Consider the following 21,941-nt stretch of genomic DNA (forward strand, 5'->3'; position numbering starts at 1 on the left):
CACCCTGGAGGAACAGTTCTGACCGGTGGCGTAGTGGACTTGCAGGAACAGACTTGCACTTGCGACTTGTTCCAGTGCATGAAGTTTCCTTGTCCTCATGCATGTGCTGCATCTCAGGAGCGAAGTATTAGCGTGTACACACTATGCTCGCCATATTACACAACAGAATTTGGAGGAGGACATATGAAGGAACAATTATGCCAGTTGGTGACGAGGATTATTGGGCATTGCCTGATGACATAAAGAACATGTCAGTTGGAGTGCCTGTTGAGAAACAACCAGTAGGGCGATCCAAGAAGCAAAAGGTTGGAAGAATTAAGAACAACCGAACTGCTTGTAACGGTGAAAGGATTATCAAATCACGAAATTATAGCAAGTGCGGTGCCAAGCGGCACAACAAAAGCACTTGCACCTACCGAGGTTAAAAATGAATTTTTAGTTTATTTGTATTGTGATGGCTTGGACTATTATGTATTGTTATTGAATTAATGTCGGACTAATTTAAACATTGGAATTTGTGATATTTTATGTTTACATAATTATTATAATTTGTTGCATGAAAGAAAGGCATAAAGTTTGTATGAACTCTTAAAAAAACATAAACATACCAATAAAAAAAACTAGTTACATTGTTATCTTAATAAATACCAATTAAAAAAAATATTTGTTCATGCTAAATTCTGGTAAAACAAATCTACACACCACTGCTCTCTAAATTTCTTCATATTGTCATCGTGCATACTATCAAACGTAGTCTCTAGCATACTATGCTCGATGTGCTCTATCACATGCATCCCGCAGTCACCGCTGTATGAGACAATAAAAAGTAAATAAATAAAAGTATGCAAATTAAATTCAAGTTAAATAACAAAAAAATTAATTGTAATTAAGTTACCTTGACTTTGTCTGTCGAACAACGCCCCGGTCCATGACTTTTGAAGTGAAACTTCTAACCTGGCTCTTTGAGGCGGTAAGTTGAGGCACGAGGATCATGTCATGAGTCTCGAATAGGCCAGCCTACAACATCAAAGTTGGCAGTAATTTTTCCCACATTGCCAAGTGACTCTTGAATTCATTCGGGGAAATCGATCCGAGGATCGAGTCAAATATGTTCAACAACCAATGATCCAGATCTACCTCTAGTGTCACCCAATGCTTTGCACTATCGAAGTAGAGGGCCATATATATTCTCTCCTTATTCTTCCAACTGGCCATGTATTGACCTTCGTCCCCTCGAATCAAATCTAATATGCCCTCATCCCACTGAAAGTTAGTGTGGTCATCACCCGCAGCTTCCCACCGACCAATAACTCCTACTGGGAAAATACACGGCATGATGACACATCTATTTGGGTACACCTCCGGATAAAAGTGTTGTCGCCTCCTCATCAAATGAAATGCCGCATCCAAATGCTAAAACATGAAAATTAAATATGTCAGAGATTAAATAAAAAGAGTTAGATAAAGTCTTTAAAAGCAAAAGAAGTAAAAAAGTCTTAAAAACTTACATCGCCCCCAAGCCATGCCCTCGGAGTATGTAGTTCGAGGAACCAAGCCGAATCGTGTCTACCAGAGAAGCACTCTCTCGGGTACTTGTTCCCAATCTGGCCGAGTACCCAACTGTGAAAAGTCCTGAGCAGCTTCCGATCAACCACTATAAGTGGGTCCGCATTCACGAGTGTCTTCGTAGCCCTAGACTTATTGTTCATTTCAGTGTACTCATCGAACCACCTAGGCCGCTTTCTCTTCCTCCAGTTCTCCACGAGTTCAGGAGCTGTCTCTAACACCTGTACCTCAGAATCCTGAGTATCCCCGATGCTGGTGATATTCGTCTTCTCAGGTGTACAGAACATGTCATCATCCAGTCTGTAATCATTTGGGAGAAAGATTTCACGTTCCGGTGACTGAGCCTCTTCTTCTGGTTGTGGCTGTGGATGTGGTTGTGACTGTGAATCTGCTGCCAGCCTTCCAGGATCTTGTAGGAGCCTCATTATGTTCTTCAACTGATCCATAATCGTTGTTTGTCCTCTTAGCAGAGCGGTCTGCCCTTCCCTCAAATCAATCTGCCCCTTCTCCACAGTCTCCAACCTTGCAAAAATGGCAGGGTATAATGCATCGCGAGCCTCTGAGGTGCTGGGAATAGAAGCTGACGAGGGAACAGGAGGATCCTGTGATGCTGCAGATGGCTCAACACCAGACTCATCTGGAACTGAAGCTGCAAATGGGTCAACACCAGACTCAATTGGAACTACAGACGGTGCACGTGGTGGAGACGGTGGAGGTGGTGTAGAGTCTCTAAATATTCGGGCTGCATCCGCTCGTTCTTCCAATGTGGAGGCAAGCTTTTCGGCCTGACTTCGCAAAGCATCCTGTGTTGGTTGCCCATCCTCACCCAACACAAGTTCTTCCAAGTCAACAAATAAAGGCGGCTGACCCCCAGTGATGTTACTCACAAACTCAATCTCATTCGGCCGGGGACATAACATGGAGTAAACTGTCAACTGAAAAATAAAACAAATATATTAATATAATATATGGAAATTAACATGAATTAAACATAAAGCGTAACAAACTTACATTTCTAGCAAATAATCTGATCACTCTCCCAGTTCACCATTCTTGGAAAGCGTTGCGACTTCCTCACTGCATACTCGTTGCCGAACTTCAAGATGGCCTCGTATGCCCAATACTGCAACGCTGCAGTATAGCCGTAAGATGAGTATTTTGCCTCCTTCTGAGTAACTCCCTTTTCAATCTTTTTCAACATCTTATTCTTCACATCCAAGTAGTCCTTATTACAAGTTTCCATCAGCTTGGTGTAAGAAATCTTTCCCCAGGTGATCGTATTAAGAATATAATGAAAACTCATATCCACCCCTAAATATACATCCATATTTGAATATAGATGATCCTACTTTAAGTGGATATAGACATATTTTCTTTTTACAAAGAATGATCTTGTCAAAACTACTATGAACAAGATGCAAATGCCATAGGTATATTAAACTATTATTGTGTCTTTTAATGAATTAGGTCTAGTTACAGCAAAGAGTTCTTAGAATAGTCCAAGTGGATCCTGGTCACATAATACTAAACTCATATTCCATACATTAACATACAGTTTGGATCCATTGATAGAAAATTGATATTAATAACTTGTGAAAGTCATACTGTATTGTCCAATGTATTCTAAGAAACTAAAATAAAATTTCTACTTGGAATCTAAAATTTAAAATCAAAGACTTAAACTTATACTAAATATACAATGAGTTTTATTCTAGCTTGGACCGCCACTACTAATCTAACTCTAAGTTTAGGTTGCCTAAAGTAAACATATACAAGTAGGAAAATTCTAAGATCGAGGATTTATATCATTTTGGGATAGAATGTCGGGAATATAATCATCTGCTCCATTCAATTTCATAAGAAAAATCAGAGTGCATCATAAGCAGATAATTTATAAACCATTCATCCAATGATATACTATTTAAGCAAATTCGAAATGAATAAGCTAAGAGGAAAAAATTAAAGGATAATTTCGATTAAAATAAGAATCCAACGATGTCCCGATAGGCGGGAGTCAAAGTTATTCTTATTTTATAAATTCTTCATTGTTTCATATTGTAAACACTAGTCTAAGTTGTCATCTTTGGATGTACAACTAGATGTTGCATTAACAAATACTAATCTGTTGAGATCTAACACTATTATGTTTGTCTAACGGATGACAATCCTTTCGGATTTGTCCCATTAAAACAACAAGGTAAGTTAGACCAACAATGAAGATTCGAAATTATACTACAATTAATAATAGAAAGTAACATAGGTTCAATATAAATTCATACACAATTTAGAAATTATCATACATTCAGCAAGTAACAAAGACATGTGAAAATACAAAACTATCATATCTTAAATAATTTCCAAGGTTTTTAACAAACTGATACAGTGTCCCGGTACGCGAGAGTCAAAGATATCATTCATTGAATAGATTTGTCAGCTCATCTAAAATGGATACCATTCTAGCAACCTTTTATTCGATCAAAATAAGAATCCAACGTTGTCCCGGAAGGTGAGAGTCAAGATTATTCTTATTTTATGAGCTTTTACTATTGTTTCATACTTCGTAAATTTATCTCTAAGTAGTCACCGTAGGAGAGAGTCTAATAGAGACGAAAACTTACAAAATACTTATCTTTCGAGATCTTTACGGTGTTAAATGCTTCAACGAATAACCATCCATTAGGGGGACGAAGTCTAGCGTCTCGATGTTATATTGAAAATAATTAACCATGTAGGACCAACAATGGAGATCGAATATCCTTATAACTAAAGCTCATTATTTTAAGGAGTTGTATTTTTATTTGATACTTATTTAAATCTATTTATTTTAATATATATTTAATTAAAATTACTAATTTAGATAAATATAAATATAAATTTTAATTTAATATATATAAAATTATACTCTAAGAAGATCTGAAAAATAAAAATTATTTTCCATCCTTAGTCTTAATTTTCCAATAAATATTAGAAAATTACTTAATTTAAGTTGGTCCAAAATTAATTAAATTAATTTTTCAACTCAAATTTAATTTTCTATAAATATATATGACAAAATTTGAAATCCAATATATTAAAAAATACATTTGTGAAATTCATAAAAAATAAAATAAATAAAACTGGAAAAATAATTCTAATTGATGTTGCTCTAAAATTAAATAAATTAATTTTCAACATCAATATAATTTTTCTATTTAATTAAATATCTTAAGAAAAATATCAAATATTTAAGTGTTTAGAACTAGGGGTGAAAATCGGTCGGTTATGGTCAGTTTTTACAATTTTATAACCGACCGGTCAGTTACGGATTTTATTTTACGAAAACCGTAGCCAACCGTTTAGAAATTATAACCGTATAAAACCGATCGTACAATTTTTGGCGGTTTTCGGTTTGGCGGTTTTAGGCGGTTTTAGGCGGTTTTGACGGTTTTTTGGTTAAACTATTTTTTTTATTTCAAAAACCGAAACTGACCGCCATGTCAAAAAAACTGAAACCGAAATCGACCGCCAAATTCGGTGATGACGTGGAACCGAAAATTCGGTTACGGTCTGGTCGCTTTGATGATCGGTTTCGGTTTTTCAGTTTTTATGAACACCCCTATCTAGAACAAAATCAACTTAAATATTAATTTTCTAATTTAATTAAATATATCTAGAAAAATACCAAAACGTCTACCTAGAAAATATCTATCTAGATAATTTATAAACTAATTACTGATTTTCTAATTAAAACAATATATTTTAGTCTATTTATTTTAAATAAATCATTAATGAAAATTACTTGATTTAAGTTGATATAAAATTAATTAAATTAATTTTCAACTTAATCTAATTTTTAAAATTGAAAAATTTTAAAATATCTACATTTAAAAATAAATGTATTTTGAAATTAGCATGTGAGAAATGATTCTTAAAATAAAATATATTCTGAAAATTATTCTAATTTAAGTTGATTTGAAATTGAAAAATTTCCGACTTAAATATAATTTTCTGTTTAATTAAATTCATTAAAATAAAAACAATTAAGTATCTAGAATAAATTCAACTTAATTATTAATTTTAATTTAATATCTAATAAAATATTCTAATTTAAGTTGGTCCAAAATTAACTAACAAATTAATTTTCAACTTAAATATATTTTCTAATTTAATTAAATTTCATGTAATAGAAACAAACAATTAAGTATCTTGAATAAAATCAACTTAACTATTAATTCTAATTTAAGTTGGTCTAAAATTCATTAACAAATTAATTTTCAACTTAAATATATTTTTCTACTTAATTAAATATTAGAAAATATAAATTAGTTACTAGAAATCACTGTCTAGAATATTTCATTAAACTAAGTATGTTTTTCTAAATTAATTTTAAAATAATCTAATGAAAAATTAATTCCATAAATTTCAAAATTAATTATGTTGCTAATTCAATTTTAATTAGGTGAAACTAGTATAATTAGCCTAATACAATTATTTAAATAAGGCAAATGGGCCTTCACAATTGGGGTTATTCATGTGAGGGAGGGTTGGGTTCAGTATGTCGTACCCACTACTAATGGGCCCCTAACTCTCACACAAGGCCTAAAGGAGAGGAATTTAACCTTTTATTAAATAACTGTTATTCATTGAATAAACCCAATACTAATTAGGCCTAAATAAAACTATCATAAGTGATATTTCATTTTAGCAACCTAGTCCATTTATCTATCTAGAAATAAATGGGCTTCCTATATGCATCTAAGCCCAAAAGTAAACATATAGGCTCACACAGGTCCAATTGATTTAGATGGGCACTATCATGTTTCTAGGTTTACACAGATGAAAGAAGTACAAAATTTACCTGTTACAAATTATTTATAGGATCTATTGACAATTAGACTATGATTAAAATCAAATCATTGGATCTATCAACAAGTTAATCATAGTAATTTAGATCAAATAAATAATAGGTTTGTTAAAAAAAGTTTTGAAAAAACAATATAAATATAACAAACAATGTTCATGTAAAAAATGTGAAATAAGATTTTAATATAATTAAATTATTAGCTCTTATCTAACCAATTATTTTGAAATTTAGGGTTGTTAAAAACAACTTTACATATCTTTTCAAAATTTAAAGTTCAAAAAATGAAACTAATTTTAAAATATCTAGGTTTTTTTAAATGATTTTTATCAAATTAAATTAAATATCTAATAAGATAAATGATTTAAAAATAACCAAATAGATATTTTCAATATCATTTTCTAATCTTATAATTTAATAAAAAGAAAATAACAAAATAAACTAATTTTAAAATAAATATGGTTCAACAATTATTATTTTGAAGAATAAAATAATAAATGAACAATAATTATCCTAATTATATGTCAAAATATCTCAAATTAAGTATTTTTCAAATTTCTACAAAAATATCTAGGTTTTTTAAATATTTAAAATACTATTTATAAATATCTAATAAGTAAAATGATATAAAATATTATTTTTCTAACTTATAATTTATAAACAATTAAATATTTAACTAAATAACCAATTTTGAAATTTAAAAATATTATGTTTAGAATATCTATAAAAATATCTAGGTTAATTTTAAATTTATTAATTATTTAAATCATCTTATAAGATAATTTTAATATAATATTTCAAATTAAAATGATAAAGATATCTTTTAATTTAAAATATGACTAATATTAGAATATCTGATCTTATAATTAAAAAATATATAAATATTAAAGAAATTAACAAATTTTTAAAATCTAACCATAGTTAAAAAATAAAATAATCAATTTTTAAATTTAAACCTCAAAATATCATAAATTAATAATAATTTATTAAAAATTAAATATTATTAATTTAAAATTGATATTTAAGTTTAAATATATTTAAAATAATATTTTATTTTGATTTTTAGGGTTTAAAATTGGGAAAATTCGAAAAAATTGAAAAAATCCCACAAAATTCGGGTTTAGGTGTGCTGGCTGCCCAGAGGTGCACATAGAGGCTGCTGACAGCCTCGTCCGCGCACGCAGGAGGCTGCATTGCAGCCTTCGTGTGTCGAAAATGGTGCTCGCTGGGTGGGCCTTCAGACACGCACGGACAAGCACCTTGTCCGAATTGCTGTGTGCGCCTGGTGCGTGTGGTGTCGAGCGTCGACACCATGTACACCTGAAACTTCAAACGACCATATCTCCTTCGTTTTTCATCGAAATTGAGTTCTGTAAAAAATAAAATTGCTTAATTTTTCACATGGAATCCAAAGAAAATATTTTCAGAATGACAATAAAAATATTTTCATGGAAAAATTTCGTAAATCACATATAATCATCAAATAACACATAAACTAACATGAACACATCTAAATCAACACACAAACAATATTCATCGTTTTGAATCTCTATTTCATGAAAGTAAATCATTACCATAGCTTTGAGGCCAGTTGTTGGAAATATTTTATCAAAATCTAGATTTACTAACAAGTATGTTGAATTAACACCCTAAATATGAATTCTCTAATACAATGAAAATAAAAACATAAGGGTTTAAGAAAATATTACAGCGGAATAATATGACTCCTTCTGTTCAAGATCTCTAGCCCTTGATTCCTTTCTGTCGCAGACCATTATCAAGATTTGAACCTGGATCTCTTTCTCTCCTTCGAGTTTGGTTACTACCGTCTTACTCACTATGATTGAGTACTTGACTTGCTATGTGTGGGCACGGCACTCTTTCACTATGAGTTTCGAATGTGAAGAACAATGAAGGAGGCTGAAATCACTAAGGAAGGAACTCTCTCATCTAGGTTGAAGAATAATCAAGTTGACATTAGTTGGATGAGTGAGAGTATCATGTTCCTTTTATAGTGTTTTAACTAGGGCTTAGAGCTGAATTATATGGATTAAAAAAGAATAAAATATTAGGCAAAAATCACTTAATGGTCGTACACTTTAAAAGGATCATTCTCTAGTTACAATTTTGCCACTTTATTTCAACCACTTATTCTTCTTTCAATAATACTATATTTTCCAATTCAATCCTATAAATGCCAAAACTATTTATTTAATAATTATAATTGACTATCAAATAAAATTATCATTTATGTAATTCATTAATTAGACAATACAAAGTCTCTTAATTAATAAATTGACCCCAAAAGCTCTTTTTTTTCACAATTAAGCCCTTGCTTAGTGAAAATTCATAAATAAGACATAGTCTAATTTTAAAATTATAATTGATTAATTAAAATTAATAAACTGAGTCTGCAAGCAGTATTATCTCAACTAGTGAGGGGACCATGGGCCTATATAACTGAGCTTTCAATAAACAGATCTAGGATTTACCAAGTAAATTCTCTAACTTATTAATTCCGTCTTGCGCCGTCTATACACTCTCAATTATATAGAACACTCTATATGTACCACGATATAGATACGTTATGGTTATGCATTGTTCCAATCCTAATAGTCAAAGATCAAAAATTAATAATAATCTATTAAAAATTAAATATTATTAAAAATAATATTTTATTTTGATTTTTACGGTTTGAAATTGGGAAAATTCAGAAAAATTGAAAAAATCCCACAAAAAAATAGTTTGGGGAGTGGCTACTGAGGGCTGCACGTGTAGCCCAGGAAGGCTGCAAGCAACCCCATACGCGTGCGGGAAGAAGGATCTGCAGGGCCTCACGCCGAGTTTCCTCGGCACCTACAGGGTGATGCACGGGCGGACAACAGGGTTCGTGTCTGAATGCACACGGCTTCAGACAGCATTCGTGTCCCCTTGTCCGTGCGCGTCTGGCTTCCTTGTCCAAAGCCTGGTGCGTGCGATTGAGCACCATGTGCACCCTGTTTTCAAAACCACATAACTTTCTCAATTTTTATCGGAATCGAGTTCCCTAACAACTAAAATTGCTTAATTTTTCACAAGGAATCCAAATAAAATATTTTCAAAATGAAAATAAAATTAATTTCATGAAAAAATTTCGTAATTCACATACATTCATCAAATAACACATAAACTAACATGAACACATCCAAATCAACACACAAACAATATTCATCGTTTTAAATTCATATTACGTGAAAGTAAATTATTACCATGGCTCTGAGGCCAGTTGTTGGGAATATTTTACCAGGATCTAGATTTACTAACAAGTATGGTGAATTAACATCCTAAATATAAATATCTCTAAAATAATGAAATAAACACATAAGAGTTTAAGAAAACCTTACATTGATTGCAGCGGAATAATATGACTCCTTCCATTCAAGATATCTAGCCCTTGATTCCTTTCTGTAGCAGAGCATAATCGAGATCTGAACTTGGATCTCTTTCTCTCCTTCGGGTTTGGTTACCACCGTCTTACTCACTATGGTTTAGTACTTGACTTGCTATGTGTGGGCATGTCACTCTTTCACTCAAGGTTTCGAATATGGAAGAACAATGAAGGAGGTTAAAATCACTAAGGAAGGAACTCTCTCATCTTGGTTGGTTGAATAGTCAAGTTGACATTAGTTGACAAGTTTGTCAAGAAGATGAGATGAGAGCATCATATTCCTTTTATAGTGTTTCAACTAGAGCTTAGGGTTGAGTTATATGGATTAAAAAAAATATTGAGCAAAAATAACTTAATGGTCGTACACTTTAAAGGACCAAACTCTAGTTAGATTTTTGCTACTTTATTTCAACCACTTATTCTTCTTTTCAATAATACTATATTTTTCATTTCAATCCTATAAATGCCAAAACTATTTATTAATAATTATAATTAATTACTAAATAAAATTGTCATTTATGTTATTTATTAATTAGACCATACAAAGTCTCTTAATTAACAAATTGACCCTAAAACCTCTTTTCTTCACAATTAAGTCCTTGTTTAGTGAAAATTCTTAAATAAGACATAGTCTAGAATTATAATTGATTAATTAAAATCAATTAACTAAGGCTGCAAGCAGTATTATCTCAACTAGTGAGGGGACCATGGGCCTATATAACCGAGCTTTCAATAAGTAGATTTAGAATTTAAATTTTTAACTTATTAATTCTGCCTTGCGCCACTATAGATTTAGAATTGAATAGCACTCTCAATTATATACAACACTCTATATGTACCACGATATAGACACGTTATAATGATCCATTATTACAATCCTAATAGTCAAAGATCCTCTACAAATGATCTAACCTGAATAGGGACAAATTTACCGTTCTACCCTTTAATATATTTTATCCTTAAAACACTTAGCAACCTATAAATGATACTTCAATAAACTAATATAATTACTGAAATGAGGCCTCAATCATTTATCTCTATTCAGCCAAGCTTGAAGGAAATTATTGTTTCACTTTTAAATACTTATAGAAGCTATAGATTCTATATCTATGATCAGTGCTCCCACTCAATTGAACTACCATGTCCTTAATCTGTATGTCACGAGAAGATCCAATAGGTCGACTTTAATGAACAAATTGAAGAACATAAATAATACAACTAAGTTGAACCTAACCATATCAGGATTAAGATCCATAAACCTAAGATCAATCATTGATATTGACTTAGAAAGATATAACGGTAAGTTTATGATATCTTATTCAAGATCAATATCAGTCCGTTCCAATGTATACTCCATACATCCGATACTGGTAAAGTTTGCCAATGCCCTGGAAAGGACATAACACTTATCCAAGGTGTAAGTATACCTTATCGCTGATTATCATGTCAGTCTAAATCCAGTGAACTGACAAATCATGGGAATTAAACTTTTGAACATATAATCATGATTATATTCCACTGTGTTGACGACACTATAATCATGAACAAATATATATATATGTTCAGGACTTAATAGAATTTATACATTAAACATAATCATGAAATAAATCATGTGTACCATGCAATATAAAAGCAATTTTTGATCTTTATTAATTAGCAAATCTGATTATATGGAAATGGGTTTTATTTAGGGCAAAAAACCCAACAATACCAATATATATATGCTAGGCAAATCAATAGCCATCAGATTAGCATATCAAGGTTTCAGTGAGGTGTACATAGAGTTGCACAGAGATGCCAACAGATATATGCTAGGCTATTACATAGTATGAATTAACTACTACCACATCAGTACGACTAGAGTACTAATTATCGGTTGGATTCACAGTTAGTCATACTTTGTCGAGAACGTTCCTAACCTAGTTTTCAAATCGTGATTAGGTATATGGGCACCTGGTTACAGTTTGAATATATGTCTATGTTATGATTATGCTTTTCTTACTGAGTCTGTCGATGATAACTCTAGAAATTAGAGTTATTTTTCACATTTTTTTTACTAAAAATTGGTTTAGTTCTTAAGTTTTTAATTAATTTAGTAAGTTTTTAATTATTTTTGAATTTATTAGCTTTATTGTAATTTTATATGTTTTTGTGTGTTTTATAATTATTTTATTATAATATGTTATGTAGTATTTATTTTTAATTTTATTTTAGTTTTCTAATTAATTTTATGAATCTTTAGGTGTATTTGGTGGATAAAGTATGGATTAATTTGAAGAAGATGTGAAGAAATTGGGGTCAAAATGCAATTTTAAAAGCAAATCAAATCAGCCCAAGAAGAAGCCCACTCACGGTCAGAGAGTTGACCCAATCTGAGCCGTTCCTTGACTGATCGCACGGCCCAGATGGGCGAGTGCAACTCACCCCCAGGCAGGCGCAAGTGACGCCTGGAATCCTTCTCCCCAGCCTGCACGCGCGGGTCCCAGCCGGCAGTTCTCCTCCAACAGCGTCCTGCCACCTCAGCAACTCGTCAGCCTTCCCAGCCAACCCGAGCACGCCAAGTGTCCTGCAGAAGAAAAAAAAAAGGAAAAAATGGCTGTTTAAATTTGATACATCTCAGCCAAATAAATTACTTTACAAAAAGCCAAAATTCTCATTTTCTCCCACAACTTACACCTAAATATCAACTTTATTCTCCCAATTATTTTCACCTAAATAAACATTCCTAATTTATTTTTACCCTATCTTTTCACTATTTTTCCATCCAAACAAACATTTATTTTTTCCAATACTCTTACACATACTCTATTTATCCCATCTCTTCCCAACACTAATTAAATTAATCAATTTATTTATTTTATTTTGATTAATTTAATCTCCCAATTTTGCCTATAAATATGGTGTTGGAAGACCATTTCAAGGGACATCTCTTCACCCTCCTACACATCTCTTCACCCTCCTAAACACCTCTTCAACCCAAAACACTTCTCCATTCCACACTCTTCATTTTTACCATTTTCTTTCTACCATTTTTACACTTTGAAGAGCATGTCAAGTATGTTTATCTTTTGTAATTTTTATCTAGTTATGAGCTTCTAATCTTTTTTTCAAGATTATTAAGATGATGATGAAGCAAAATGTAACTAGATAGTGTTTATGTTTGTATGTTGATTTCCCATTTGTGTTATAAAGTTCATGGATTTTTCTATCAAAAATATGTCTTTTTCATCTTCAATATCATGTATTTTTTATTGTTAAAGCATATTTCTACTTAGTTCTTCATTATGCAAAAATATAATACTCTTTGATTAAATGTCTTTCATTAAATTGTTTACATCTAATTCTTAGAATATAAGTGTTATATTTTGCCTAAACATAGTTTCTTTGATTTTGTGTAGTTTCATTAAATTGTAACACATTTAATACTTAGAAATTATACATTTTTATAAGTGAAGAAAAATCCTACCTTTTTGAAAATAACTTGTACTTAAATGAAAAATATATTTTGGAAAATATGGTGAGATTTATTTCAACTATATCTAAAACTTGGGAATCAATATACTTATAAATATTATTGAACTTGCATTTTGTGGATTCTAATATCTTAATAATCTTATTTTACACATCTTATTTGAAAATCATTTTCATACTCACTCATCTTTAATCTTAAGTATTTTAGTTACTTGTCTTTTATTTTATTTTGCAAAACTAAAATCCCATCAAATATTTGGAGCTAGGTTAGATTATTCTTATTTTGTTTGAAATAGTTTCTTTTGATGTTAGTCAACTCCCATGGGTTCGACCTTGCACTTACATGAACACTATATTCCGAAACGATTCGTGCACTTGCGAGTATAAATATTAAAACACTCACTTTTGAGGACAACAAGTTTTTGGCGCCGTTGCCGGGGAGTTGCAAGAAAGAAACAATCTTTCTACAAGGTAAGTAATATTCTTCTACTAGTTATTTTTTTTTCTTTTCTCATTTTCATCAAAAAAAAAAGTTGAAAAAAAAAATCGAAAAAAAGAGAAAGTTATACATATTTATACATATATATTGTTATATATTATATATTATATAGTATACTATATATATACATATTTATTGGTAGTTGATGGCATTTTGTGCCTCCTACATATATACTTGTTAGTTGAGTGCATTTTTGCCTCCTAACCTTTTTTTTAGTAGTTGAGTGCATTTTGTGCCTCCTACATACTTGATAGTTGAGTGCATTTTTGCCTCCTATTATATCCCCTCTAGTGATGGCATTAGTGCCTCCTAGCTTTTATTTTCGTTTATCATTTTAGTTGATGGCATCTTGTGCCTCCTAAAATCTTATTATTATTACTATTACTATTATTATTATAGTTAGTTGATGGCATTTTGTGCCTCCTAACTTTAATATAACTATCTACCATTATTATTGTTAATTTTTATTGTATTTATTTAGTTGTAATCTTATTTACTTTGCTTAAGAAAATACTTGAAAAAAAAATTAAAAACAAAGCTTGTTCTTTCAACATAAGCAATTTTTGCTTAAAGGAAATTTGGCAAAGTTCCCATCCACACTTAATAATTAACCCCGGGGAGTTGTTATTAAGTCGTGAGTAAGTGGAATCAAATAGGCCTGGGAACAAGTTAAACCAAAAAAAAAATTGAAAAATTAAAACTTTACAAAAAAAAATAATCATAATCTCTTTGTGTTATAAGTATGCTCTGTGGTTGCGGTTTATAACTGATCTTCCACATCAGAAATTTGTCTTCTTGAGATTATTGTGTGTTGTTTGTGTTTCTTTGTGAAATTTGTGACATTGCATGCATCATTGGCAACGTGATTCTAAAAATCGTTTGGTAAAAAGAGTAGTAACTTTAGGTGAAATTGAAAGTGTTTTTGAAAAATTAAGCATAATGGAACAAGAACCTAATATTGCGCAAGAAAAAACACTACTTGAATATTTTTCACCTATTTCATCTAATGCTCCATCATGCATTGTTTTGCCTACTACTAATGCCACTCATTTTGAACTTAAACCATCAATCATTCAATTGTTGCCTTCTTTTTATGGTTTAGAAAGAGAAGACCCTTACATGCATGTAAAAGATTTCTTAGATATTTGCTCAACTTTTCGTTTTCAAAATTTTTCGGATGAATCGGTTAAGCTTAGGTTGTTTCCTTTTTCTTTAAAAGATAGAGCCAAAGCTTGGTTAAACTCACTTCCAACCGGAACCATAACAACTTGGGATCAACTTTTTAATAAATTTCTTGCCAAATTTTTCCCCATGTCCAAAACTGATAATTTAAGAAGAGAAATCTCCGAATTTTATCAAAAAGATAATGAAGAATTTTATGAATGTTGGGAAAGATTTAAAGATTTATTATTAAAATGCCCCCACCATGGTTTTGAAAAATGGAGACTTGTAAAATATTTTTATGATGGTTTAACCCCTTCAAACCGACAAATGATTCAATCTATGCATACCGGAAAATTTTTGAAATTACAAGGGCAAGAGGCTTGGGAAGCTCTTGAAGAATTATCTGTTAATTCACAACAATGGAATTATTCTGAGCCTAGGTCTAGAGCAAATAATTCACCCAAAAGAGGAGGAAAATATGAAATAAAAGAAGAAACTGATTTGAGAACATCTTTTGAAAAATTAGCAAGAAAGGTAGAAGCCTTAGTCGTAAGTCAAACTATGAATTCTCATGTTCAACCTAAAAAAGATGTTTGTGCTAGTGCTTGTCATAATGATCAATCATGTCCTTCTTTTCTTGAAACATTTTCCGAAGAGGCTAATGCATTACATTCATATGGTAAACCAAATGATAGCCCATTTTCTAACACATACAATCCTAATTGGAGAAACCATCCAAATTTTTCATGGAGACAAAACCAACCACAAATGAACCAAGGAAACCAATTCAACATGCCAAATCCGAATCATACCCAACCAAGTCAACCTTACCCTCCACAAAGAAAGCCTTCCTTAGAAGACACTTTACAACAATTCATGCAATCCACCCAACAAATCATGCAAAATCAATCTCAATCCATTGCCAAACTTGAGACACAATTGGGTCAACTTGCCAATGCCGTAACTGAGAGAGAAAAAGGGAGATTTCCTAGCCAACCCGTCCCAAATCCTAAAAGCCAATATGAAGTAGGAGTCCCAAGTCATAAAGAAGAAGCCAAGTCTATTTCAACACTTAGGTCCGGAAAACAAATTGCCAAACCCGATTACACACCTCAAGTTGAAAAAGACCAAAGCCAACCTCAAAGTTCCAACACAAATGACTTGTCAAAAGATAATGATCAAATTCTTCCTTCCATTCCAAAAGCTCCTTTTCCACAAAGATTACTTCCACTCAAAAAAGGCAATCAATATAGTGACATCTTAGAAGTGTTCAAACAAGTAAGTATCAACATCCCATTCTTAGATGCCATTAAACAAATTCCTGCCTACTCCAAATTCTTGAAAGACCTTTGCACTGTTAAAAGAAACACTAATGTTCCAAAAAAGGCATTTTTAACTGAACAAGTTAGCTCCATAATTCAATATAAAAGCCTTGTGAAATATAAAGATCCTGGTTGTCCAACAATTTCATGCATCATTGGTGATCATTTTATTAACAAAGCTTTACTTGATTTAGGAGCTAGTGTGAATTTATTGCCTTATTCTGTTTATAAGCAACTTGGTCTAGGAGAATTAAAACCAACTTCTATAACACTTCAATTAGCTGATCGTTCTGTGAAAATTCCTAGAGGTATTATAGAAGATGTCTTAATTAAAGTGGATAAGTTCTATTTTCCTGTTGATTTCATTGTTCTTGATACTCAACCTGTTGAAAATGCTCATGCTCAAATACCCATCATTTTAGGTAGACCATTTTTAGCTACATCTAATGCAATTATCAACTGTCGTAATGGTGTATTGAAATTATCTTTTGGAAACATGACTGTTGAATTGAATGTTTTTAATGTTGCTAAATCTGTTGAGTGTGAGGAAATACATGAAGTGAACATGATTAACACGGAAAATATGTTTGAAATGGACATGAATGAATCTTTTGAAGCTTATGCAAAAATGTTTGGAATGTGCTTAAATGTTGATGATTTTATTCATGATGTCAATTCTTTGCTTGAGTCTACCCCACTAATGGATACTGAAAAATGGAAAGCCCAAATTGAACCATGTATTCCATTAGAGCATGTTGAGTCAACTCCTGAACCACCAAAGTTAGATCTCAAACCTTTGCCCGACACTTTGAAATATGCATTTCTAGGAGAGTCTAACACTTATCCCGTTATCATTGCATCTGATTTAGATGAAAAACAAGAAACAAAGTTGTTAGATATCCTTAGAAAACATAAAAAGGCCATAGGTTGGACCATGGGAGACATTAAGGGAATTAGCCAGTGTGTGCATGCATAGAATTCATTTAGAAGAAAATGCTAAGCCCTCCCGAGAAAGTCAAAGAAGATTAAATCCAAACATGAAAGAGGTAGTAAGAGATGATGTAATTAAAATGTTAGATGTAGGGATCATTTACCCTATTTCTGACAGTCCATGGGTTAGTCCTGTTCAAGTTGTTCCAAAAAAGTCTGGGATCACTGTTGTTAAAAATGAACAAAATGAGTTAATCCCTACTAGAGTCCAAACTGGGTGGAGAGTGTGTATAGACTATAGAAAGTTGAATAGTGTCACTAGGAAAGACCACTTCCCATTACCCTTCATTGACCAAATGCTTGAACGATTAGCTGGCCATGCTTATTATTGCTTTCTTGATGGGTACTCGGGATATAACCAAATCCCCATTGCCCCCGAAGATCAAGAAAAGACTACCTTTACTTGCCCTTTTGGAACCTTTGCATATCGTCGCATGCCTTTTGGTCTTTGTAATGCTCCTGCAACATTTCAAAGATGTATGATTGCAATATTTTCTGATATGGTTGAAAGAAATCTTGAAGTGTTTATGGATGATTTTTCTGTGTTTGGAAATTCTTTTGATGATTGTTTGCACCATCTTTCTCTTGTTTTAATTCGTTGCAAAGAAATGAATTTAGTTCTTAATTGGGAAAAATGTCATTTCATGGTTAAAAAGGGAATTGTCTTAGGTCATGTGATTTCATCTCAAGGAATAGAAGTTGATAAAGCCAAAGTAGATCTTATTTCAAAACTCCCTCCACCTAAGACAGTAAAAGAAATTAGATCATTCTTAGGCCATGCCGGTTTTTATAGAAGATTTATAAAAGACTTTAGCAAAATTTCACGCCCTTTATGTCATTTACTTGGAAAAGAAAATGCTTTTGTCTTTGATAATGATTGCCATGTTGCCTTTGAAAAATTGAAATCCCTTTTAACTAGTGCACCTATTATCCGCCCTCCCGATTGGAATGTTCCTTTTGAAATAATGTGTGATGCTTCTGATTATGCAATTGGTGCTGTTTTAGGACAAAGAATTAACAAGTTACCTCATGTAATATACTATGCTAGCAAAACTTTAAATGAAGCTCAATTGAATTACTCTACAACTAAAAAAGAATTGCTTGCTGTTGTGTTTGCATTAGAGAAGTTTAGGTCTTATTTGTTAGGATCTAAAATAATTGTCTATTCTGATCATGCTGCATTGAAATATCTCTTGTCGAAAAAAGATGCTAAATCTCGTTTAATTCGTTGGATCTTGCTTTTACAAGAATTTGATTTAGAGATACGTGATAAAAAAGGTTCTGAAAATGTTGTAGCTGATCATTTGTCTAGAATTGTTGTTGAAACTAATCATGATTCCACCACTATCATTGAAACTTTTCCTGATGAACAACTCATGCATGTATCTTCTTTTCCTTGGTATGCTGATATTGTCAATTATTTGGTCACTGGTGAAATTCCTTCTCATTGGTCTAAACAAGATAAATCTAAATTTTATGCTGAAGTGAAAAATTTCATGTGGGATGATCCTTATTTGTTTAAATATTGCCCCGATCAAATAATAAGAAGATGCATTCCAAATTGTGATCAATCTAAAATCATATCTTTTTGTCATGATCATGCATGTGGTGGACATTTTAGTGGTAAGAAAACTGCTTTGAAAATTTTACAATGTGGATTTTATTGGCCTACTATTTTTCATGACACTTATATGCATTGTAAATCTTGTGAGCGTTGCCAAAAATTAGGAAGTGTAACTAGGAGAAACATGATGCCTTTAAATCCTATTCTTATTGTTGAAATATTTGATGTTTGGGGCATTGATTTTATGGGTCCATTTCCTAATTCTTTCGGTAATTTATACATTCTTGTTGGTGTTGATTATGTGTCTAAATGGGTAGAAGCTATCGCATGCCACACTAATGACCACAAAGTTGTGCTTAAGTTTTTGAAAGAAAATATTTTCTCACGATTTGGTTCACCACGTGCTATCATTAGTGATAATGGTACACACTTTTGTAATAGGCCTTTTGAACATTTAATGAAACAATATGGCATTACACATAAAGTCACTACACCTTATCACCCACAAACTAGTGGTCAAGTTGAAATATCAAATAGGGAGATTAAGCACATCTTAGAGAAAACTGTCAACCCCACTAGGAAAGATTGGTCCCTAAGACTCATTGATGCATTATGGGCATATCGTACTGCATATAAAACGCCCATTGGAATGTCTCCCTATAGACTTGTTTATGGGAAGGCATGCCACTTACCCGTTGAGTTAGAACATAGAGCCTATTGGGCTATTAAGCAACTAAACTTTTCCTTAGACAAAGCGGGTGAGAAAAGAAAGCTTCAATTGAATGAGTTAGAAGAGCTTAGGCATGATGCATATGACTATTCGAAAAAGTATAAGGACCGAATGAAATTTTACCATGACAAAAATATTTTGAGAAAAGATTTTTCTCCCGGTCAAAAAGTCCTTTTATACAATTCTCGTTTGCATCTTTTCCCGGGAAAGTTACGCTCTAGGTGGGTAGGTCCATACATTATTCGCACTGTTTTTCCACATGGAGCCATTGAAGTTGAAAATCCTAATAATGGTAATGTATTCAAAGTTAATGGACAAAAATTGAAACCATTTTTAGAATTGAAAAATGTGGAAGTGGATGAAATCCTCCTTGAGGATCCAATTTACCATGATCCTTAATTGCTCTCATCAATTCTTGGTAATATGTATTTTTCTTTATGTTTTAGATTAACTTTTTGTTTTGATTTTTGTTATCTTTTTGTTGCTCTTGACATGCTCCAAGATGAGGTATGACCATTCTAAACTCTCAACTCTTTCACTTTCAATTTATATTTGTATTTTGATACATTGAGGACAATGCATAAATTAAGTTTGGGGTGGTGAGTTCCTATGGTTATTTCTTTCATGTGCTTAGAAATGGTAGAATATTTTTCACTAAAAAAAAAAATAAATTATTGTTTGGATGCTAAAGTAGTAATATTATATATTTTTATAAAAAAAAAAAAAACAAAAAAACAAAAAATTTATTAATTTTCTATATATATATATTTATGCCTTAAAAAAAAACAAAAAGAAAAAAAAAAACCCTTTGGTGATATCCCCTTTTTCCTATGATAATACCCTTGATTGAGTTTGATTTTAGTTTATACAAATATGAATCTCTTTTAAGCTTTATTTTTAATTCTTGGGTCAATTTTGCTAAAAAAATCAAATTTTAGATTTATAACTTAAATTATATTTTCAAAGCAAGATTGACTATTGAATTAATTACATGAGCTTAATTTTTATTCATATTTTATATAAGCTATTTTCAATGTGCAATTTTTGAGGACATTTTTGATATCACCAAAATAAAAAAAAAATAATAAAAAAAAATGTGTGTTTTTAATTTTTCTTTTGCTTGAGGACTAGCAAAATTTTAAGTTTGGGGTTGTGATAACTCTAGAAATTAGAGTTATTTTTCACATTTTTTTTACTAAAAATTGGTTTAGTTCTTAAGTTTTTAATTAATTTAGTAAGTTTTTAATTATTTTTGAATTTATTAGCTTTATTGTAATTTTATATGTTTTTGTGTGTTTTATAATTATTTTATTATAATATGTTATGTAGTATTTATTTTTAATTTTATTTTAGTTTTCTAATTAATTTTATGAATCTTTAGGTGTATTTGGTGGATAAAGTATGGATTAATTTGAAGAAGATGTGAAGAAATTGGGGTCAAAATGCAATTTTAAAAGCAAATCAAATCAGCCCAAGAAGAAGCCCACTCACGGTCAGAGAGTTGACCCAATCTGAGCCGTTCCTTGACTGATCGCACGGCCCAGATGGGCGAGTGCAACTCACCCCCAGGCAGGCGCAAGTGACGCCTGGAATCCTTCTCCCCAGCCTGCACGCGCGGGTCCCGGCCGGCGGTTCTCCTCCAACGGCGTCCTGCCACCTCGGCAACTCGTCGGCCTTCCTACCAACCCGAGCACGCCAAGTGTCCTGCAGAAGAAAAAAAAAAGGAAAAAATGGCTGTTTAAATTTGATACATCTCAGCCAAATAAATTACTTTACAAAAAGCCAAAATTCTCATTTTCTCTCACAACTTACACCTAAATATCAACTTTATTCTCCCAATTATTTTCACCTAAATAAACATTCCTAATTTATTTTTACCCTATCTTTTCACTATTTTTCCATCCAAACAAACATTTATTTTTTCCAATACTCTTACACATACTCTATTTATCCCATCTCTTCCCAACACTAATTAAATTAATCAATTTATTTATTTTATTTTGATTAATTTAATCTCCCAATTTTGCCTATAAATATGGTGTTGGAAGACCATTTCAAGGGACATCTCTTCACCCTCCTACACATCTCTTCACCCTCCTAAACACCTCTTCAACCCAAAACACTTCTCCATTCCACACTCTTCATTTTTACCATTTTCTTTCTACCATTTTTACACTTTGAAGAGCATGTCAAGTATGTTTATCTTTTGTAATTTTTATCTAGTTATGAGCTTCTAATCTTTTTTTCAAGATTATTAAGATGATGATGAAGCAAAATGTAACTAGATAGTGTTTATGTTTGTATGTTGATTTCCCATTTGTGTTATAAAGTTCATGGATTTTTCTATCAAAAATATGTCTTTTTCATC

The 21,941-nt window shown here is 31.7% G+C and overlaps 1 non-coding gene and 1 pseudogene across 1 annotated transcript; one reads left to right on the forward strand and one right to left on the reverse strand.

Moving 5' to 3' along the window:
- The first annotated feature begins 14,301 nt into the window (after positions 1–14,301).
- Positions 14,302–20,289, forward strand: LOC133030975 (uncharacterized; annotated as a pseudogene).
- LOC115724224 (small nucleolar RNA R71) lies at positions 15,130–15,236 on the reverse strand. Its single transcript, XR_004013026.1, has one exon. It is a non-coding gene; the product is annotated as a small nucleolar RNA R71 (small nucleolar RNA).
- Positions 20,290–21,941: the final 1,652 nt, after the last annotated feature.

Source organism: Cannabis sativa, chromosome 9, assembly GCF_029168945.1.
Source record: "Cannabis sativa cultivar Pink pepper isolate KNU-18-1 chromosome 9, ASM2916894v1, whole genome shotgun sequence".
NCBI lineage: Eukaryota > Viridiplantae > Streptophyta > Magnoliopsida > Rosales > Cannabaceae > Cannabis > Cannabis sativa.